Genomic DNA, 20169 nt, shown 5'->3' on the forward strand with positions numbered 1-20169 from the left:
ATACTTGCAGAATGGCAAACAGTTCTGCATAGTAAACTGAGAACTGCTCTGGGAGCCCTATCCGATGGACAGTAGCGGGAAACACAGCAGAGCAGCCCATAAAATCCCCCTGTTTAGACCCATCCGTGTAAACAGTAATAAAATCGGAATGGGGTTCTAAAATCTCAGTAAGTTTAATTTTAAAAAGGTGGTCCGGGGTACAATACTTCCTGTAAGCAGCCAGATCAAGAAGTAATCTTGGCCTTTGTAGTCGCCAGGGAGATCTCCTACTCCATCCATGGTGGAGGACCTTAATGCCCTCCAGGTGTACTGACTCGAGACTCTCCTTTGCACGGATGCCAAACGGCTTTGTTGCCGCCGGACGGTGGCGGAAGAGACGTGCCAGTGCCGGCTGGGAAAAACTGTCGGACGCCAATGAAAGAGGAGTGGACTTGGCCCTGCACGCGTGCCGTACCACGAGGAGAAGACGCCGAATGGACAGCGGAGGCTCTCCCGCCTCGACACACAGACTAGCAACCGGACTTGTGTGATAATCCCCCGTTGAAAGCCTAATACCCTCATGGTGAATCACATCCAACATTTTGAGGTAGGAAGGTCTTGCAGGGCCATAAGCTTGACATCCGTATTCGAGTCGAGGTCGCACAAAGGCCTTATAAAGTTGGAGCAGACGTGCCCTGTCAGCGCCCCAGGACCTATGACTGACGCATCTAAGGACGTTTAAAGCCTTGAAACAGCGGGCTTTTAGATCCTTTAAGTGTGGCAACCATGTGAGCTTCTCATCAAAAATAAGCCCGAGATATTTCACTTTTTCCATAATGGGGAGAACAGTGTCTCCTAGTTTTAAAACAGGGAAATTAAAAAGAGAACGGGAACGGTTAAAATCTACACAAACGGTCCTCTCCAAAGAGAATTTAAAGCCCGTGGTCTTAGACCATTCCTCCAATCGCACGAGTGTCAGCTGTAATTGGCGTTTAGCAGCTGTGAGGGAGGAAGACGCACAGAAAATGGAGAAATCGTCCACAAACAAGGAGCACTGCACGGGCCGTCGTACTGTGGACGCAATACTATTGATGGCAATTGCGAAAGCTGTCACACTGAGGACACTTCCTTGAGGGACACCGTTCTCCTGCTTAAAACGGGCAGACAGGACATTCCCAACCTTATACTTAAAATACCTGTCCGACAGAAAGGATCTAATGAGTGTGAGTAAAAGCCCACGGAAACCCCACTCATAAAGCTGCCGCAAAATGATATGCCTCCAGGTAGTATCGTACGCCTTCTCCAGGTCGAAGAAAACCCCGATAAGGTGTTGCTTACGTAGGAAAGCATCTTGTATCGCTGTTTCGAGTATGATCAGGTTATCTAGGGTGGAATGATACCTCCTGAACCCACACTGGCAGCGGGTAAGTAACGCCACCGAAACGCCCCCCAGGTGTAGCAAGCGCAGACAGTCCTGAATCCGGTGGACCAGAGGGTGCACAGGATAAAGAGCTTGGAGACTGAGGAGTGAGCTGAGAGAATCTGAGCAGATAACGTACTGTATCCGCTGATGGCGGCGGATGTAGTGGACAGCCTGGAGAACAGCGTAAAGCTCCGCAGTATAAACCGAACACTGGTCGGGAAGCCGAAAGTGATTTGGGGTGTCGCCAACAATATAGGCACTCCCTACACCTAACGATGTTTTCGAGCCGTCTGTGTAAATAAATGTGGCGTCCGTCATTTGTGCACACAGAGCAGCAAATCCCCGACGGCAAACAAGTTTAGGGGTACCATCCTTGGGAAACTGACAGATCTCGGAGCAAGTCGATCCGGGGACGGAGCCAAGACGGTGCTGTACCCCAAGTTGTCAAGAAGGTTTTAAGAAAGCGGAAGGAAAGAGAATGGAGCAGTTGACGGAAGCGGACTCCCGGGGGTAGTAGGGAGGAGGAGCGGCCTGCATACCCTACATCAAAGGAGGCGTCGAAAAACAGGTCATGGGCTGGATTAGCAGGCATGGAAGAAAGATGGCTAGCATAACGACTCAGAAGGACTGCCCGCCGATTGGACAGCGGAGGTTCAGCAGTCTCAGCATAAAGGCTTTCCACAGGGCTGGTGTAACAAGTTCCAGACACTAAACGTAATCCACGGTGGTGGATAGAGTCGAGACGCCGAAGAATAGACGGCCGAGCAGAGGAGTAGACTATGCTTCCATAATCCAATTTCGAGCGCACTAAGGCGCGATAGAGGCGGAGAAGGACCACTCGGTCCGCTCCCCAGGAGGTACCATTCAGGACACGGAGGGTGTTAAGCGATCGCAGACAGCGAGCCGAAAGATAGGAAACGTGGGAGGACCAGCACAGTTTTCTGTCAAACATAAGACCCAAGAATTTAGCGACGTCTGAAAACGGAAGGTTGACAGGACCTAGATGTAAGAAGGGTTGAAGAAACTCCTTACGTCGCCAAAAATTAACACAAACGGTCTTACTGGGAGAAAAACGGAAGTCGGTTTCGATGCTCCAAGAGTGAAGGCGATCGAGACATCCTTGAAGACGTCTTTCAAGAAGGCTGGTCCGTTGAGAGCTGCAGTAGATCGCAAAATCGTCCACAAAGAGGGAGCCCGAGACATCAGGAAGGAGTCAATCCATAACTGGATTGATGGCAATGGCAAACAGTACAACACTCAGCACGGAGCCCTGGGGTACCCCGTTTTCTTGGGAGAAAGTACGGGAGTGAGTAGTGTTCACCCGCACCCTAAATGTGCGCTCTGCCATAAATTCGCGAATAAAAAGGGGCAGCCGACCTCGAAAGCCCCAAGAGAACAGTGTGCGGAGGATGCCTGTCCTCCAACAGGTATCGTATGCTCTCTCCAGATCAAAAAATATTGCTACTGTTTGGCGTTTCCGGAGAAAATTGTTCACGATATAAGTGGAGAGAGCAACAAGATGGTCAACTGCAGAACGATGCTTTCGGAATCCGCATTGGACTGGTGTTAAAAGACTGCAGGATTCCAGCAACCACGCTAAACGGTAATTCACCATACGCTCCAAAACCTTACAGACACTACTCGTGAGAGAAATGGGGCGATAGCTAGATGGGAGATGTTTGTCCTTTCCAGGTTTCGGAACCGGAACGACGATAGCTTCCCGCCATTGTCTGGGAAAAGTACTGTCTGTCCAAATTCGATTATAAAGGCGAAGCAGGTAACGCAGACTATTGGTTGATAAAGGCAGCAACATTTGGACGTGGATACCATCCGGTCCTGGGGCGGAGGAGCGGGGAGAAGAGAGTGCATGTTGGAGTCCCCGCAAGGAGAAAACAGTATTGTAGCTTTCACGATTTTGAGAGGAGAAAGCAAGAGGTCGCACTTCCGCTGCACGTTTCTTCGGGAGAAACGCTGGCGCGTAATTTGAAGAGCTCGAAATCTCACCAAAGTGCTGACCCAACGAGTTAGAAATTGCGACGGGGTCCACTAATGTATCATGTGCGACAGTGAGCCCAGAGACCGGGAGAAACTAGGCGCGCCTGAGAACCGTCGAAGCCGACTCCAAACTTGCGAGGAGGGAGCGAAGGTGTTAAATGAGCTAATAAAGAATTTCCAGCTTGCCTTCTTGCTATCGCGGATGACACGACGGCATCGCGCTCGGAACTGCTTATAGCGGATACAGTTGGCCAAAGTAGGATGGTGGCGGAAAACGCGGAGAGCACGTCGCCGCTCACGTATTGCATCACGGCATGCCTCGTTCCACCAAGGAACTGGGGGGCGCCGGGGCAATTCGGAGGTGCGTGGTATTGAATGTTCCGCAGCTGTAAGAATAACGTCGGTAATATGTGTGACTTCATCGTCGACGCTGGGAAAGTGACGGTCATCGAAAGTCGCTAGAGACGAAAAAAGTGTCCAATCGGCTTGGGCAAACTTCCAGCGTCGCGGGCGCATGTAGGGCAGTTGAGGCTGCAGTCTAAGGACACATGGAAAGTGGTCACTCGAGTGTGTATCATCAAGGGCGAACCATTCGAAGCGCCGAGCTAGCGGAACAGTACCGACCGCAAGGTCCAAATGAGATAAACTTGTAGTGGAGGCAGACAAAAATGTAGGGACCCCAGTGTTGAGGCAAACTAGATCCGCTTGGTGGAAGACGTCTAGCAATAGTGAGCCACGTGGACAAGGATGTGGAGATCTCCAAAGCGGGTGGTGGGCATTGAAGTCCCCAACCAGCAAATATGGGGGTGGAACTGACCAAGAAGATGAAGGAGATCAGCTCTTGCCATTGGTGTGGACGATGGAATGTATACAGTACAAAGAGAGAACGTGTATCCGGAAAGGGAAAGACGGACGGCGACAGCTTGGAAGGAAGTGTTTAAATGGATTGGGTGATAATGGAGAGTTTCATGGAGAAGAACCATGAGTCTTCCATGTGCTGGAGTGCCTTCAACAGAGGGGACATCATATCGGACGGATTGAAAATGAGGGAGAACAAAGCGGTCATTGGGATGCAGCTTTGTTTCCTGAAGACAGAAGATGACCGGCGAGTAGGATCGTAAGAGGATCGACAATTCATCCCGATTGGCTCGAATACCGCGGATATTCCAGTGGATAATGGACATAGGGTGAACAGAAAATGGAGGAATGTGACCAAGGTCGCTGTCAACTCAACAACTGCTCTGAGCTTGCGACCGACAGCTTGGAATGGCATTCAGCCGAAGGCGGAAGATCCTGATCCATAGGTTGGTCAGGAGCAGCTCCTGCCACCAGCGATCGGCCCGGTTGATCGGCCGCCAGCAGTGCGCCTCGGCGACACAGAAGACGGCCGAGGGCGATTTCCGCCAGGTGGTGCTGTAGATGGGACAAGCCTTGGTGGAGAAGGAGAGGAACTGGGTTTCTTTGTAGCCTTCTTGGAAGTATGATGTTTAGAGGAAGGAGGAACCGATGGTTGTGAAGTTGCAGTACGTAAAAAATCTTCACGAGTATGGTCTTTTTTCGAAGTCTTGGTGTCTGACTTTTGGGCTCGAGATTTAGCAGAACTCGACGAAGGGTGAGCCATTGAGTCGGCAGGCGAAAGTGGTGAGATTGAACGGGAGATCTTTACGCTGGCCGATCTGACGACCGTGGCACTAAAGGTGAGGTCGCAAGTCTGTGTGGCCGCCTCCTTCGTTGGCCGAGGAGAGGCAAGGACAGTGCTGTATTTTCCTTTCTGAGGCACGGTGGGCTGTCGACTGGCGAATAATTTTCGAGCAGCAAAGGTCGACACCTTTTCCTTCACTCTAATTTCCTGGATGAGCTTTCCGTCCTTAAAAACGGGACAATCTCGAGAGGAAGCAGCGTGGTCACCCATACAGTTGATGCAGCGAGGGGATGGAGCTGGACAAGCACCCTCATGGGCATCCTTGCCACACGTAACACATTTGGCCGGATTGGAACAGGACTGAACCGCTGACACAGATAGCAACGCGTAGGGTTTGGGACGTAAGGGCGAACGAAAATTATCTCATAGCCTGCTTTGATTTTCGATGGGAGTTGAACTTTGTCAAATGTCAAGAAGACAGTGCGGGTTGGAATGATGTTCGTGTCAACCCTTTTCATAAGTGTATGAACAGCCGTTACGCCCTGGTCAGACAGGTAGTGCTGAATTTCTTCGTCAGACAATCCATCGAGGGAGCGTGTATAAACGACTCCACGCGAGGAATTTAAGGTACGGTGCGGTTCCACCCTGACAGGGAAGGTGTGTGGTAGTGAAGTACGCAGCAATTTTTGTGCCTGGAGGGCACTGACTGTTGTAAACAACACGGTGCCATTCCGTAATCTGGAACAAGACTTTACAGGACCTGCAATTGCGTCGACACCTTTCTGAATAATGAAAGGGTTGACCTTGAAGAAGTCGTGACCTTCGAGAACCAACAAGGAACTGTGGCAACGATGGAAGAACTGTCTGTGGCTGAGACTCAGTGAACTTACGTTTGTGAGCAGACATAGTGGTAGGTGAGGAAACCAATGCGGAAGAATCCCCCATGATTACCGGCGTCTCCGATGGCGCGCTCCTCCGTTGTGGGGGCGCTCTCTGAGGGCACTCCCGCCTTCGGTGATTGTTCACACCTCAGGTCACACCTCCCGACAAACGGACGGAGGAACCAATCGGCACTTTTGGAAGGTATCAGCTCGGGTAATCACCCCTCCCTGGGCCTGGCCGTGTCCAGGGGGTACATACGTGTCCTACCTGTCTACCCGGGGCGGGGAATTACGGGTTACCCCGTCACCGGCTACGCATGGAAGTGCGTGGGTCGACCTTCAGACATGCACAGGGAGGAAGAAAGAGAAAGGAAGGAAGAGAGGTCTCAAACGCCGCAGCAGAGAAAAGGGTAAAGAGAAGAGGTAAGGAAAAGAGAAGGACAAAGGAAGGAGGAAGGCATACAAGCATGGAAGGCGAAGAATGCGGTACATTCACGAGCGTCAGTCTCCGGACATAGGCACAAACCATACTCCCAGAGGGGGCGAAAGGGAAGGAAAGAGCCAGAGGTGAAGGGAGGAGGGGCGAAGATGGGGGAGAGGGAAGGATGCGGAAAAGGAAGGTATGCAGCCCGGAAAGGAAGGAAGGCCACATTAGGTCGGGGTCCCGTGCTCGCTACACACGTTTCCACAAGAGAGTTGTGGACCCCCTGTGGGGTGGAAGTTAAGGTGTTATAGTATTCTTTAGCAACCGTTAAATGTTACATGCATGCCTTTGTAGAGTTTTTGTACATAAAATTACTCACCGATCCCCACCTGTGGGTAAGAGGCAAATCAGTTGCCTACAATTTTAGCAGTTGTTTCCTGGTTCAAGGAATCTTTCACCACGAATTTCAGTTTCTATCAACGCGAATAAAAGTTCATTTTCGAGAATCTTCGGGAGTTAACGAGTGCCAATCATAACCCACTGCTTAGTCAATCGTATTCTTTAATATTAGCATATATTTAAGTAAAATGCAATGTTATATTACATGTTCCATTTTTATTATTATTTATCTGCATTTGTCATAATTTAACGACAATCTAGATTTTGAGACCTGTCACTTCGAAAAACTTCAGTAAATTAGTAACTTGTATCCTAAGATTTTCCGTTTCCGTCACAGAAATAACGTTTTCTGTAATAACTGACCCAGTTCTAAAATGGTATAAGTAATACTTTGAGCTTAACAGATCGAAAGTAATAGTTCGATCATTCTAGGAACTACCACAGACCAGCGTTTCTCATGCCGATTCAACAACGCTCACATTGCAACTTTGTTCCCAGAATGCGAATGTGAAATAATCTGGGTTAAGTTAAGTATCAAAGGTGGGTCAGATATGATAGTCGGATGCTTCTATAGACCACCTGCATCAGCAACCGTAGTAGTTGAGCGCCTCAGAGAGAACCTGCAGAACGTCGTGAAGAAGTTTCGTGATCATACTATTGTAATAGGGGGAGACTTCAATCTACCAGGTATAGAATGGGATAGTCACACAATCAGAACTGGAGCCAGGGACAGAGACTCTTGTGACATTATCCTGACTGCCTTGTCCGAGAATTACTTCGAGCAGATAGTTAGAGAACCAACTCGTGAAGCTAACGTTTTAGACCTCATAGCAACAAATAGACCGGAACTTTTCGACTCCGTGAATGTAGAAGAGGGTATCAGTGATCATAAGTCAGTGGTTGCATCAATGACTACAAGTGTAATAAGAAATGCCAAGAAAGGAAGGAAAATATATTTGCTTAACAAGAGTGATAGGGCACAAATCGCAGAATATCTGAGTGACCACCATCAAACGTTCATTTCTGAGGAAGAGGATGTGGAACAAAAATGGAAAAAATTCAGAAACATCGTCCAGTACGCCTTAGATCAGTTCGTACCGACTAAGGTCCAAAGCGAGGGGAAAGATCCACCGTGGTATAACAATCATGTACGAAAGGTACTACGGAAACAAAGAAAGCTTCATCATAGGTTTAAGAGTAGTCGAATCATAGCTGATAAGGAAAAGCTGAACGAAGCGAAAAAGAGCGTAAAGAGAGCAATGAGAGAAGCATTCAACGAATTCGAACATAAAACATTGGCAAACAATCTAAACAAGAACCCTAAAAAGGTTTGGTCATATGTAAAATCGGTAAGCGGATCTAAATCCCCTATTCAGTCACTCGTTGACCACGATGGCACCGAAACAGAGGACGACCGAAGAAAGGCAGAAATACTGAATTCAGTGTTCCGAAACTGTTTCACTGCGGAAAATCGTAACACGGTCCCTGACTTCAGCCGTCGCACGGACGCCAAAATGGAAAATATTGAAATAAACGATATCGGAATTGAAAAACAACTGCTATCACTTAGTAGCGGAAAAGCATCCGGACCAGACGAGATACCCTTAAGATTCTACAGTGATTATGCTAAAGAACTTGCCCCCTTTCTATCAGCAATTTATCGTAGATCGCTGGAAGAACGTAAAGTACCTAGCGACTGGAAGAAAGCGCAGGTCGTTCCCATTTTCAAGAAGGGTCATAAATCAGATGCGAATAATTATAGGCCTATTTCGCTTACGTCAATCTGTTGTAGAATAATGGAACATGTTTTGTGTTCTCGTATTATGACGTTCTTAGATAATACAAATCTCCTTCATCATAACCAACATGGATTCCGCAAACAGAGATCATGTGAAACTCAGCTCGCCCTATTTGCCCAAGAAATTCACAGTGCCGTAGACACTGGCGAGCAGATTGATGCCGTATTCCTGGACTTCAAGAAGGCATTTGATACGGTTCCGCACTTACGTTTAGTGAAAAAAATACGAGCTTACGGAATATCGGACCAGGTTTGTGATTGGATTCAGGATTTCCTAGAAGAAAGAACACAACATGTCATTCTTAACGGTTCAAAATCTGCAGATGTAGAGGTAATTTCCGGAGTACCGCAGGGAAGCGTGATAGGGCCTTTATTGTTTACAATATACATAAATGACTTAGTTGACAACATCGGTAGCTCCGTGAGGCTATTTGCAGATGACACGGTTGTCTACAAGAAAGTAGCAACATCAGCAGACTCGTACGTACTCCAGGAGGACCTGCAGAGGATTAATGCATGGTGCGACAGCTGGCAGCTTTCCCTAAACGTAGATAAATGTAATATAATGCGCATACATAGGGGCAGAAATCCATTCCAGTAGAATTATGCCATAGGTGGTAAATCATTGGAAGCGGTAACGACCGTAAAATACTTAGGAGTTACTATCCGGAGCGATCTGAAGTGGAATGATCACATAAAACAAATAGTGGGAAAAGCAGGCGCCAGGTTGAGATTCATAGGAAGAATTCTAAGAAAATGTGACTCATCGACGAAAGAAGTAGCTTACAAAACGCTTGTTCGTCCGATTCTTGAGTATTGCTCATCAGTATGGGACCCTTACCAGGTTGGATTAATAGAAGAGAGAGACATGATCCAGCGAAAAGCAGCGCGATTCGTCATGGGGACATTTAGTCAGCGCGAGAGCGTTACGGAGATGCTGAACAAGCTCCAGTGGCGGACACTTCAAGAAAGGCGTTACGCAATACGAAGAGGTTTATTATCGAAATTACGAGAGAGCACATTCCGGGAAGAGATGGGCAACATATTACTACCGCCCACATATATCTCGCGTAATGATCACAACGAAAAGATCCGAGAAATTAGAGCAAATACGGAGACTTACAAGCAGTCGTTCTTCCCACGCACAATTCGTGAATGGAACAGGGAAGGGGGGATCAGATAGTGGTACAACAAGTACCCTCCGCCACACACCGTAAGGTGGCTCGCGGAGTATAGATGTAGATTTAGAACTGATCGATTGCCCTCGGTTCTGAATGGAATGGAAGGCTGAATCAGAGACTCCGCAGTTTCTGTGAGAAGCTAGGCTGCGACTTTCTAGACTTACGCGATAGGGTTGAGGGCTGTAGGTTCTCGTAAATGTGCCAGGTAGCTGATTATGTGTGAGGAGCAGACCGGTTTTGTAGATAAGGTGGCTGTTGATCCAGTCTACACGACAATATCGGTAGAGCGCTAAGAATTGTCAGTGTAGCTTACAAACGAACGCGCCCCAGGTGAGTATTAAAATCCTTGTGATTAACTAAAGTAGCATGCGCAACGAAGTGCGAGAATTTGAAGGACTCCCAAAAGGCAGCGGAGCTCACATACCACTAGGTACAGAAAGCTGGTTAAAGCGCAAGATTGATAGATTTGTGGGGAAAAGTAAGCGTATGCTAAAGGATAGGCCACTGGGAAATGGTGGTGGTGTATGTGCTGCGGTAGACAAATTCGAATCTACCGAGATAGGAATTTAAGCCGTATGCGATACTGTTTGGGAAAGTGTGTCACGGATGGGCGTAAACACTAAGCTGCATCCACCTACGAACCAGACAGTTACCCTGATATAACCAGGATGTTGAGATAACACCTAAGATCATCTGTAGGTAAGTTCTCCAATATTACTGTCAGCATTGGAGGGAATCTTAATGATCTACCAATAAAGAGTAAATTACAATTTTGTAGGTAGTGGATGTGACAAGATATCCTGCATAATAGTAGTAAACGCGTTCTCTGAGAAGTAACGAGATCAGATTGTTCGGAACCCACACATAGTGGATACTAATTACAACTAACAGCTTCGAACAGACCTGTCCGCTGAGGATGCTTACACAAACTGCCAGTGACCATGACGAGTACTTGGTTTAAATGTTGAGTTGGCGTCACTCAAGTCGTACAATTTGTGGCGATATGAAACGGGACGACCACGCATGGTCAGCAAAGCGGGCAGAAAACCGGTGCTCACTGGAACATCCGATTTCCACGAGACGAAAACTGATGCATCTGACACGCGTGGCGAACGAAATAACTGGGAACGTGGACGGAACTTACGTCAACGGTAGGCCAATAGTGCACGGAAGGGGAGCGTGATAGCATTCAGAGAACGGGAGGCGTGAAGATGCCGGAGCGACTGTTGTAGCATTCGATTTGAAGGCATTACCGGCGCCCGCACTGACTACAGACACTCAACACTGGAGGCTGCTGTGAACATACTTCCCAGGAGCTCTCAACCTGTACACCGACCGAGTCGCCGTGTTCTCGTGGAGCGAATGCGAGACAGGGAACAGAGAACAGGCCCATTGCGGCTGCACCGCTGTCTCTACGGCTGACCGGCGTCCGGTGCAGGGTCCTAGCTGCGGGTTGCCTGTCTGACGCCTCACGAGGGCAACTAAAATTTGAATTTCAATACTTTGTTAGTTACTAGCGGCCGACTTTGAATATTAGGAAAATTCAGGATCCACTCAAAAGTATTTTTTTTTTCTTATCTTGAAGGTTCAACAAACTACCATAGGTATCGACATTACGGTCGGAAATGGTGTGTGTATCTTCAGTTAGTGAAACTGACAGCGAGCCGGTTAGCCACACAGTATTCGTGGAGTACTTCAGAGTGAGCGAACTTCGTGACTTCCATCAGACCTAACAGGGATGCAAGACATCTGACACCTAGCAGCCAGATTCAGTCAACAGCTGAAAATTAGCTTCCCATTAGAGCATTAAGGAAATGGAACCTCAAAGTAATATGCTTGGCGTTGATACTTCAATACCTAACCCTTCTCCAAAAACACTGACAGCGTTGTCTGACTTAAGTCGTGTAGCCCCACGTCCAGGTTAAGGACCAGGCTGATAATCTGGTTGAGAGTTTATGCCAACGAACGTGAATGCCAAAAAAGGTTGTTAAATTTACTCTTAGCGTATACTGCTTACGTTCGCGGCAAATTCAAACGCACTTTTCCATAAAATTAACACTAAGGTAAACTGAGAAAAATTATTAGGAAATCGGCAATATTACGATGAGTCTTTCGATACAGTATCGTGTACAAACATGGCAAACTACGAGAGCAACCAAGGGGGTGCCGCACGTAAGTATTACAAAATTGTCTGACTTGTTCAAAATACATAGAGAACGGACGTGTTCGTATACCAAGCAGAAACTTCTGCCACTATGAACCATTTACAGCCTACTTTAATAGCACCATTTATTAATTCTTTTGAAAGTCCCCTTAAAGTCTGAAAGCATTCTGAAATATACAACCTCAAGATAATGCTAGTGCCAAATGGCTTTTCAGTCACTGAATTACAGGTAATGCGAAATGCAACGGTGTCCGAGAAACAAAGGAGTACACACCAAGAACACACAGTATAAAAGGTTTATAATGAGAGGCTACGTATCACAAAAACATTATGTTAAGGCACTCAGCAAACTATTTTGTATTTTTCTAGGCGTGAAGATAGACTATAGAGTAAACTGGCAAATCACATTTTTGACCTTTACAAGAGACACGGTTCTTCAATTTTTGCAATACGGATCATCTGACAGTGCAAACTTAAGCATTAAAAAAGCAGCATACTAGGGTTACTTCCATTCTTTGATGGCATATGGAATTATTTTCTGGGGAAATGAACCTCTACCTAAGAAAATATTCGTTACTCAGAAGCGTGTTGTGAGAGATGTGGTGTAGACACTAGATGCAGTTGCAGATGCCTATTCCGGAATCTGGGAATTCTCACAACTACTTCTCAATACATATATAACTTGTGTTTCATAAGTAAAAACACTGATCTATACAAATGTAACAGCGAATACCATCAGTACAACACTAGGAGGAAACATGATTTCCACACTGAGGGTAAAAGATTGAAGGTTGTGCAGAAGGGTGTACAGTACTCTGGTATAAAGATATTTAAAGCTCTTCCTCCAGAAATCAAATGTGAAATAGCCAAAAATCTAAAGAGATCCTGATGTAATTTCTTTTAGCCATGTCATTTTACAGTTTGGAAGAGTTTATGAAACATACTGAGAAACTGACCTAAAATAAAATAGCATGTATCATATAAATTGAAAATTAAGCCGTACATTCTTGTCACATATGTAACTCTTTTAGTGTTAACTGGTTGTATGTAACACACTTGGTTATATTACCTTTTCATATTTAATTTACTATGTTTCATACTTTGTAATCTGTAGGTCAAAAGTATTGTGTTACGTATCATTGTAGTAGTTACCTAACTTTCTAATCTTTACTTGTAAACATAGCGTACAAGTAATTGTCATTTACAATGTAGAAATTGACACACAGTACATTCTCGCAGTTGGACCCATGGTGCAAGAAATAAAATAAACAAGGTTCCATTAAGAGCAAACGACGTAAGAGGGACCATTACGAAAGAAAATTCAGTAGAGCAGGAGCATCGGTACATAAATTGTGCAGAGTACGCGGTAAGTCGTGCAAAGCAGAAACAGGGCGCAATCTCCATGATCTGTTTAACGAAAACGTAGGCACAAATAATGAAACTGCATCCGGAATACCCACAAACCGGGCGGTGAGTAAATACAGAAGAGCACGTGCAAATAACGGTTACACCAGCAAGTGTCACTTGCTGAACCCTAGACTACTAAACCCTCGCAAAATTTACGATTGCACTGGCCTAAAAAAGCAGGACATATTTTACTTTATTTCACACGTAACAAACGACTGGACATTTAATAATACCTTTAGACTTGTAGGGTTAATCTAATTGACGAACTTTAAATTTTCACGCGTTACTTGAATGAGCGAGATTATCTACTCAACGAATAAGACCTTAAGCAGATGCACAGCTTTTTAACTTTTACTGAGTGAGACCACACTCACGTACCGCCACGGCGCTGCGAATTCGACTCAGAGCTCCGCTGTCGCCGGCTGCCAGAGCATTGTGTGCCCGAGACACGGAAAACAACGGTCCTCCACAACGCCCTCTGCTGGAACACTCGCAAAAGAACAACACCAAGGACTGTATCACACCATCAGATACCTCTGTCAAATGTCGTTTGTAAAGGACGTTTTATAAAAGCATACAGTATACTGAAATAGTTTTACATTTTTATAAATGTTAGAGCGCGATACTAGCTTTTGTATCAGTTTCCTCGAAGAAATTCGACAGTCTGTTACGGATCTGCTACGCAATTGCGAGATTCCCTTCCATAATAGCTTCAGCTTTCGACACTCACAATAATGTTATTTCATTTCGTCGCCATTATAACTATATTTTACTCTTGTATTTTCCTCGCAGCATTTAGAGTTTTTATCGGAGTTGCTTGGATTTTATCGAGTCTTTTAGAGATTGGCTTATACTCAGCTTGAATTCTAATATCAGCTTGTGTGGTGTCTGCCCTCTGTTGTAATGGCGGGAGCGAAAATCGTAATTTTAGGTGTAGTTCTAGTGCAGTCCCGTTTAGCTCCCTTTTAGTGGTCCGAATACACAGAATAGATCTGCACTTATGTGTCTCGAAGACTTGTTAAGGGATACAGCCCAGCGCGATATAACTCACGGACAGTATCCATCAGAGACAAGAGTTTCGTGTGTAGTGCTCCAGTGAAGTCTGTTAGGACCGCTTTTTTTTTCTCTCTGTGCTCCTAAAAAACTGACACATGCGGTGACCAGTAGGAGGAAACAGGATGGCTTAAACAGAATTTCTGTCAGGTGTGATCAATGACAGTTCGCTCCAGGTGTAGATAAATCTTAATTAACAGAGGTCAGTGGGAAAAATAATGGCGTAACGGTCAAATACATTGCTAGTCGTATGTTGCTTGATACAGTGATGTTGATTAAATATCTACGCGTAATGTTGCAAAGCGATGTGCAGTGGAACGAGCGCCTAATGTCGGTAGAAGGGAAGGAGAAGTTAGGAAAGTCTAGCTCATCCGTCCAGCGCACCACGTGTAGGACACACCGGTACCAGCGAGTCTTGAGTACTGCTCGAGTCTGCGATACCCACCAGGCTGGATTAAAGAAAGACTTTGAACGAAACAATTCAGAGGCGGGCTGCTACGTTTTTTTACCAGTTTGTTCCGTCAGTACGAGAGTATTACGGAGAAGCTGGGTAAACTGAAACATACATTACTGGAGGAAGACGACGATCTTTCCCCGAAACACAGTAGAAGCAGTATTTGTGGTGTGGAAGCGTATAAACATTCGTTTTCCTTTTGCTCCACTTACGAGTGGAACACGAAGAGGAATGGTTAATAATGGTAGAAGGTACCCTCAGTCATTGTGGCTTGTGGAGTGCATACATGTATCTATGCATCAATGTATGTATGAAGATAGAAGTGATTGTTTTTATTTTTCCAAATTTGTTTTCAAGTTTGCTTTCAAATTTCCTCCTCCGCTGTGCAACATTAATGTTTCTGTTTGGTTTTTTGTTGTCATGTAGAGTTTTGATCTTTATTTTTCTCGTCAGGTGTCTTTTACTATAGAGTAGCTGCCCACTGGAGCCATCTCTTCACTGTTGCCATCTCGTATCCTGCTGTCCCTACAGTCGCAGAAATCATTTGTGTTCCACTCTCCACCTAAACACCATGTCGATTTCAACCAAACTTCGGACTCTCATGAGGTAATAACTACATACCTGTCGTAGGGAAGGCAGTGCAAACGGGGTGACATAGAAGGTCAGTTTCTGAACGTCTAGAGTCCATTCATCGAAATTTATCATACAAGTTACTCATTACTTGTGTAAAAATAGTTTAGTTGGGGGCGGGGAGGGGGGGGGGGGGAGTGCTTTTATTCCGCTACCATCCCAAGAGATGAAGTGTAGGGCAGGAAACATGACATGAACACATTCGATAACGACCCATATTAATATCGAATCCATAATTTTCAGGTTCGCTAGAGTCATGGCTGACGTTCCCGAAGCCGTGTTACCCCTGCAGTTCAGGGGTAGGAGGCCGTGCAAGCACTGTGTCGTATCAACGTATCTCTGTGACGTCTGAAGGAATTTGTACCAAACTTGGCACACGTAGCGCTTGTTCTTTGAAATAAATCACTGTGATAATAACTGCCCCCTACCAGCCCTATGGCTGAGGGTGGACTCGAAAATCAGATACGTAGAATCTTACCACAGAAAGGACTGGAACTACGTCAACCAAATTTTTGTATACTCATGACTCATTACTTGTATAACAATACTGTGGGAGTAATATAACTGTACCACCCCTAGTGGTTGGAGTGGGGGTGAGAAGGGGTGACATGCAGTAACACCCTAAAACGTCTGTCGGTATTCCTTTCCCGTAATTAGCTGACTTGGAATAAAGTGAGTCCGTAATTAAAACTGCAGTTTCGAAACGCTATAGGAAGAGAACCACCACTCAGAATGATATCAAATTTGAACAGCATATTATTAACGTCATGGTGCAAAGAAGTAACGAAAACTTTACCAATAGATGCCACTGTAAGCGTCTTAAGGTAAATGAGGTTTGCTACAAATGACAGACAAATCACGATAGACGGCTATGGTTTGAGTTGCATATTACACCATCCGTACTGTTCAATGTAAATCACTGCACAAATTAATCAGTGGTAAGTCCATCCAACTCCGCTTAGTCACCACACCAGATGGGAAAAATCGGTTTTTAATTTTACTGAGGTCAAAAACCGCATAAAAAGCAAAAGAAAATCGATTTCTGTCGTGAGACTGGCGCATGTTCAGTATGTGTTTCAGCGTTTTCTGTCGCAAGCTGAAGTCGAGAAACAGCATGTTCCCCAACAGATCGGAACGTCTCAGGGGTCGCGTTCAGATTGCGTTGCGCAATACGTTCCTTCAGTTCAGCGACGTTCGTAACTGGAGCACTGAAGACAACGTCTTTCAGATAACCCCCAGCCGGAGCTGGCACGGATTAAGGTCAGGTGATCTGGACGGCCAGAGTGTAGGGAAATAACGGCTGATAGTTCCAGCATTTCCTAAATGTCTCTGCGGCAGCCGCTTCACTGCCCGTGCAACGTGCGAAGGGGCGCCACCTCGCTTAAAAGTAGTCCTACCCACACAACCACGCTGTTCGAGACTGGGAGTGGCGTTGGTGCGCGAAACACTCTCATAACGTTTACCGGTGTCGATACAGGTAACAGGACCCGCAGGGCTAATCTCTTCGAGAAAATACGGCCCTACGATAAACGATGCCGTCAACCCTCACCACACAGTCGCCTCTGCAGAATAACGTGGCACAGGTAGATGCGTATTCGGATATCCCGTTGCCCATAATCTGGACTTCACATGTCCTTGGTCCTTGGAGATGGAAATTGGCTTCGTCTGCGCACAGTATGTTCCGTGGCCACTCGTTGTCCACTTGCGTGTGAGCAAGAATTTCCAGACCGAACGTTTGTCTTGTCGCTCGATCCCTTCTGTACTTCGGTGGCCACATCTTCACCAGGCGCCGGATGAACTGCTTTCATCCCTCTGCCACACGGCACTTCAGAAGAACCTGTCTTTTCGGATTTTATGATCATTTTCTCCAGACCCTGTGCAGACACCAGACCAGTGGCTTCTTTCTTCCGCAGGTCAGCTGGCCCACACTCGCCGTTCTGCTGAAAGACCTCCACCAGCAGCCCGCGATCCTTCACGGAGGCAGTCGTGTTGGGCGTCTCGGACGCACGCTGAGCAATGGCCGTGGGCCGCGCGTGGTTGTCTCTCTACAGCTTCTGAAACCAGAAATTCAACTGCGGGCGCCCCGCGCTTTAAAAGTACGGTGTGCAGCGATACCTGTCTCTTACTTGGCGTTGTTCAGTGCGTCATCTATGTCGCGAGAATGAGATCCACGCAGAATCAATAAGCAATACGTCTGGCTATATACTTCAGATTTGTTTAACGTTTTCTCTCGAATTGCATCATATAAAAAAGCGGAGGATCAGACAATTCGACATCTACATCTACATATATACTCCGCTAGCAACGAAGCGGTGTGTGCAGAGGGCACAGTTCACACCAAACTCGTATTTCCCCCCCTCTGTTCCAGTCCTCAGTACGAGCCCTAATTTCCCTTATCTTTGAATGCTGATCATTGCACGGTTTGAAAGTTGGTGGTAATGATATATGCTCTACATCCTCGGCGAAGATCGGATTTCGGAACTGAGTGTCCAGCCCCTTCCGTTTAGCTAGCCGTCTATCTGCAAGTGTGTCCCACTTCAAACTTTCTATGAGATTTGTAACGCTCTCACGATGGCTAAATGTACCAGTCACGAATCTTGCTGCTCTTCTTTGGACCTTCTCAATCTATGGAATCAGACTCAACTGGTAAGGGTCCAATACAGCCGAACAATACTCTAAGACTGGACGAACTAACATGTTGTGAGCTATTTCCTTTGCTGAAGGACTGCATCGCTTCAGGATTCTACCAATAAACCGTAATCTAGAGTTCACTTTGCCCAATACTTGTGTAGAAAATGGTTCAAATGGCTCTGAGCACTATGGGTCTGAGGTCATCAGTCCCCTAGAACTTAGAACTACTTAAACCTAACTAACCTAAGGAAATCACACACATCCATGCCCCAGGCAGGATACGAACCTGCGACCGTAGCGGTCGCGCGGTTCCAGACTGAAGCGCCTAGAACCGCTCGGCCACTCTGGCCGGCTTTACTTATGTAATCTGATCATTCTATTTGAGATATTTCGAATAGTCACACCCAGATACTAGACGGATGTTTATTTTCTGCAAATTCTCATTGCCAGAAACAGTCATTTTTCTCGAAACAACAATTAGTTACTGTTGTTTCTATCCTTGAACTGAATTGGAAATCTGTCGGCAAAATCGGTGCAGAGGAAGAAGAGCGAAACTATAACAAATAAAATTATTATGAGCGATACCATAGAGTTCACACTATGCTATATGTACAGGGTGTCCAGAAAAGGGCTCCCTGATTTCAAAATTAAATATCTCGAAAACAAACATCGATAGAGAAATGTAGTAAACGGTATGTTTATTGTGAAAGCTGTAAGAACTTTATACAGCAGTTCGAAATAATAGTTACAAAAGCTGCTAACAGATGGCGCTGTACGCTGTACAGCTCATATCAGCATACATAAGTTAAATAATCGTATGAAAACAATCTTTGCAAACAATCACATCACAATGTTTTCAAAATGTTCACCATTGGCACTACAGACGTGGCGCAAACGAAGAATGAAATTCGCCATCACATTTCGTAGTGTCTCAACCGAAATGGACTCACATGCCACAGAGATCGCCGATTCAAGCTCGTCCAGCGTGGCGGGATGCTTCGGGTAGACCACGTCTTTCACTGTGCCCCACAAAAAAAATGTCACAGGGAGTCAAATCCGGCGAATATGGAGGCCAATCCATGCCTGCACCAGTAAATTTGGGATATTCCAAAGCAATGTCTCGCTTCCCGAAGTATTCCTCAAGAAAGCGAAACACTTGTTCAGTCCGAAGTGGTCGGACTCCATCTTGCATAAACCATTCAATACCTGGTCGATCCTCTAACGCTTGCTGTGTGGCGACAAATTGTTCCAAAATTACAACGTAACGTGCACCTGTGACCGTTTCTCGAATGAAAAAAGGGCCATTAATGCCTCTGCTGCATACTGCAGCCCACACAGTAACTTTAGGAGAATACAGGGGTTACGCTTCACACCAATATGGCTTTTCGGAACCCCCAAATCGCCAGTTCTGCTTATTCACGTATCCATTCAGGTGGAAGTGTGCTTCATCTGTAAACCAGATGCAGCCAACATCAAATCATTGTGAGCAACTGATTAGTAAAGGCAACCCTTTGTTGCACAGCTCGTACGGGTATGGCCTGGTGCGTGTGAATTTTGAATGGAAACATGTGTAGGCTCTTTCTCAGTATTTTCTGCGTGCTGGAACGCTTCAAACCAGTCTCAGATGCAATTCTGCGGACGGATGACATTGGATTTCGCTGAGTAATTCCAGAAACTGTGGCGGTATTTTCAGGCGTAACTGTGGTTCGCTTGCGGCCAACATGCCCCACTAGATTATCAGTTACGCTGCCTGTTCGTTGAAATTTTGCAAAGAGCGTACGAATGGTTTTCGCATCGGGTCATTTTGTAACATTAAATCGTGCTTGAAAACTTCGCCTTGTTGCCGTAGAACTCTCTTCTAACCTGTGGTACTCGAGCACCAGAAAAACGCGTTGTTCAATGGAGTACTTGGTTTTAATCTCTTCCTTCGGTACGCTAACCTCCTTTCACGTTTCAATAGTGGAACTGATCGCTCTGGGCTTCGGATCACTATTTATACTAGGCATTACGTACGGTGATTACAGCGCCATCTGTTAGTAGCTTTTGTAACTATTATTTCAAACTGTTGTATAAACTTCTTACAGCTTTCACAATAAACATACCGTTTA

Source organism: Schistocerca piceifrons, chromosome 9, assembly GCF_021461385.2.
Source record: "Schistocerca piceifrons isolate TAMUIC-IGC-003096 chromosome 9, iqSchPice1.1, whole genome shotgun sequence".
NCBI classification, from domain to species: Eukaryota; Metazoa; Arthropoda; class Insecta; order Orthoptera; family Acrididae; genus Schistocerca; species Schistocerca piceifrons.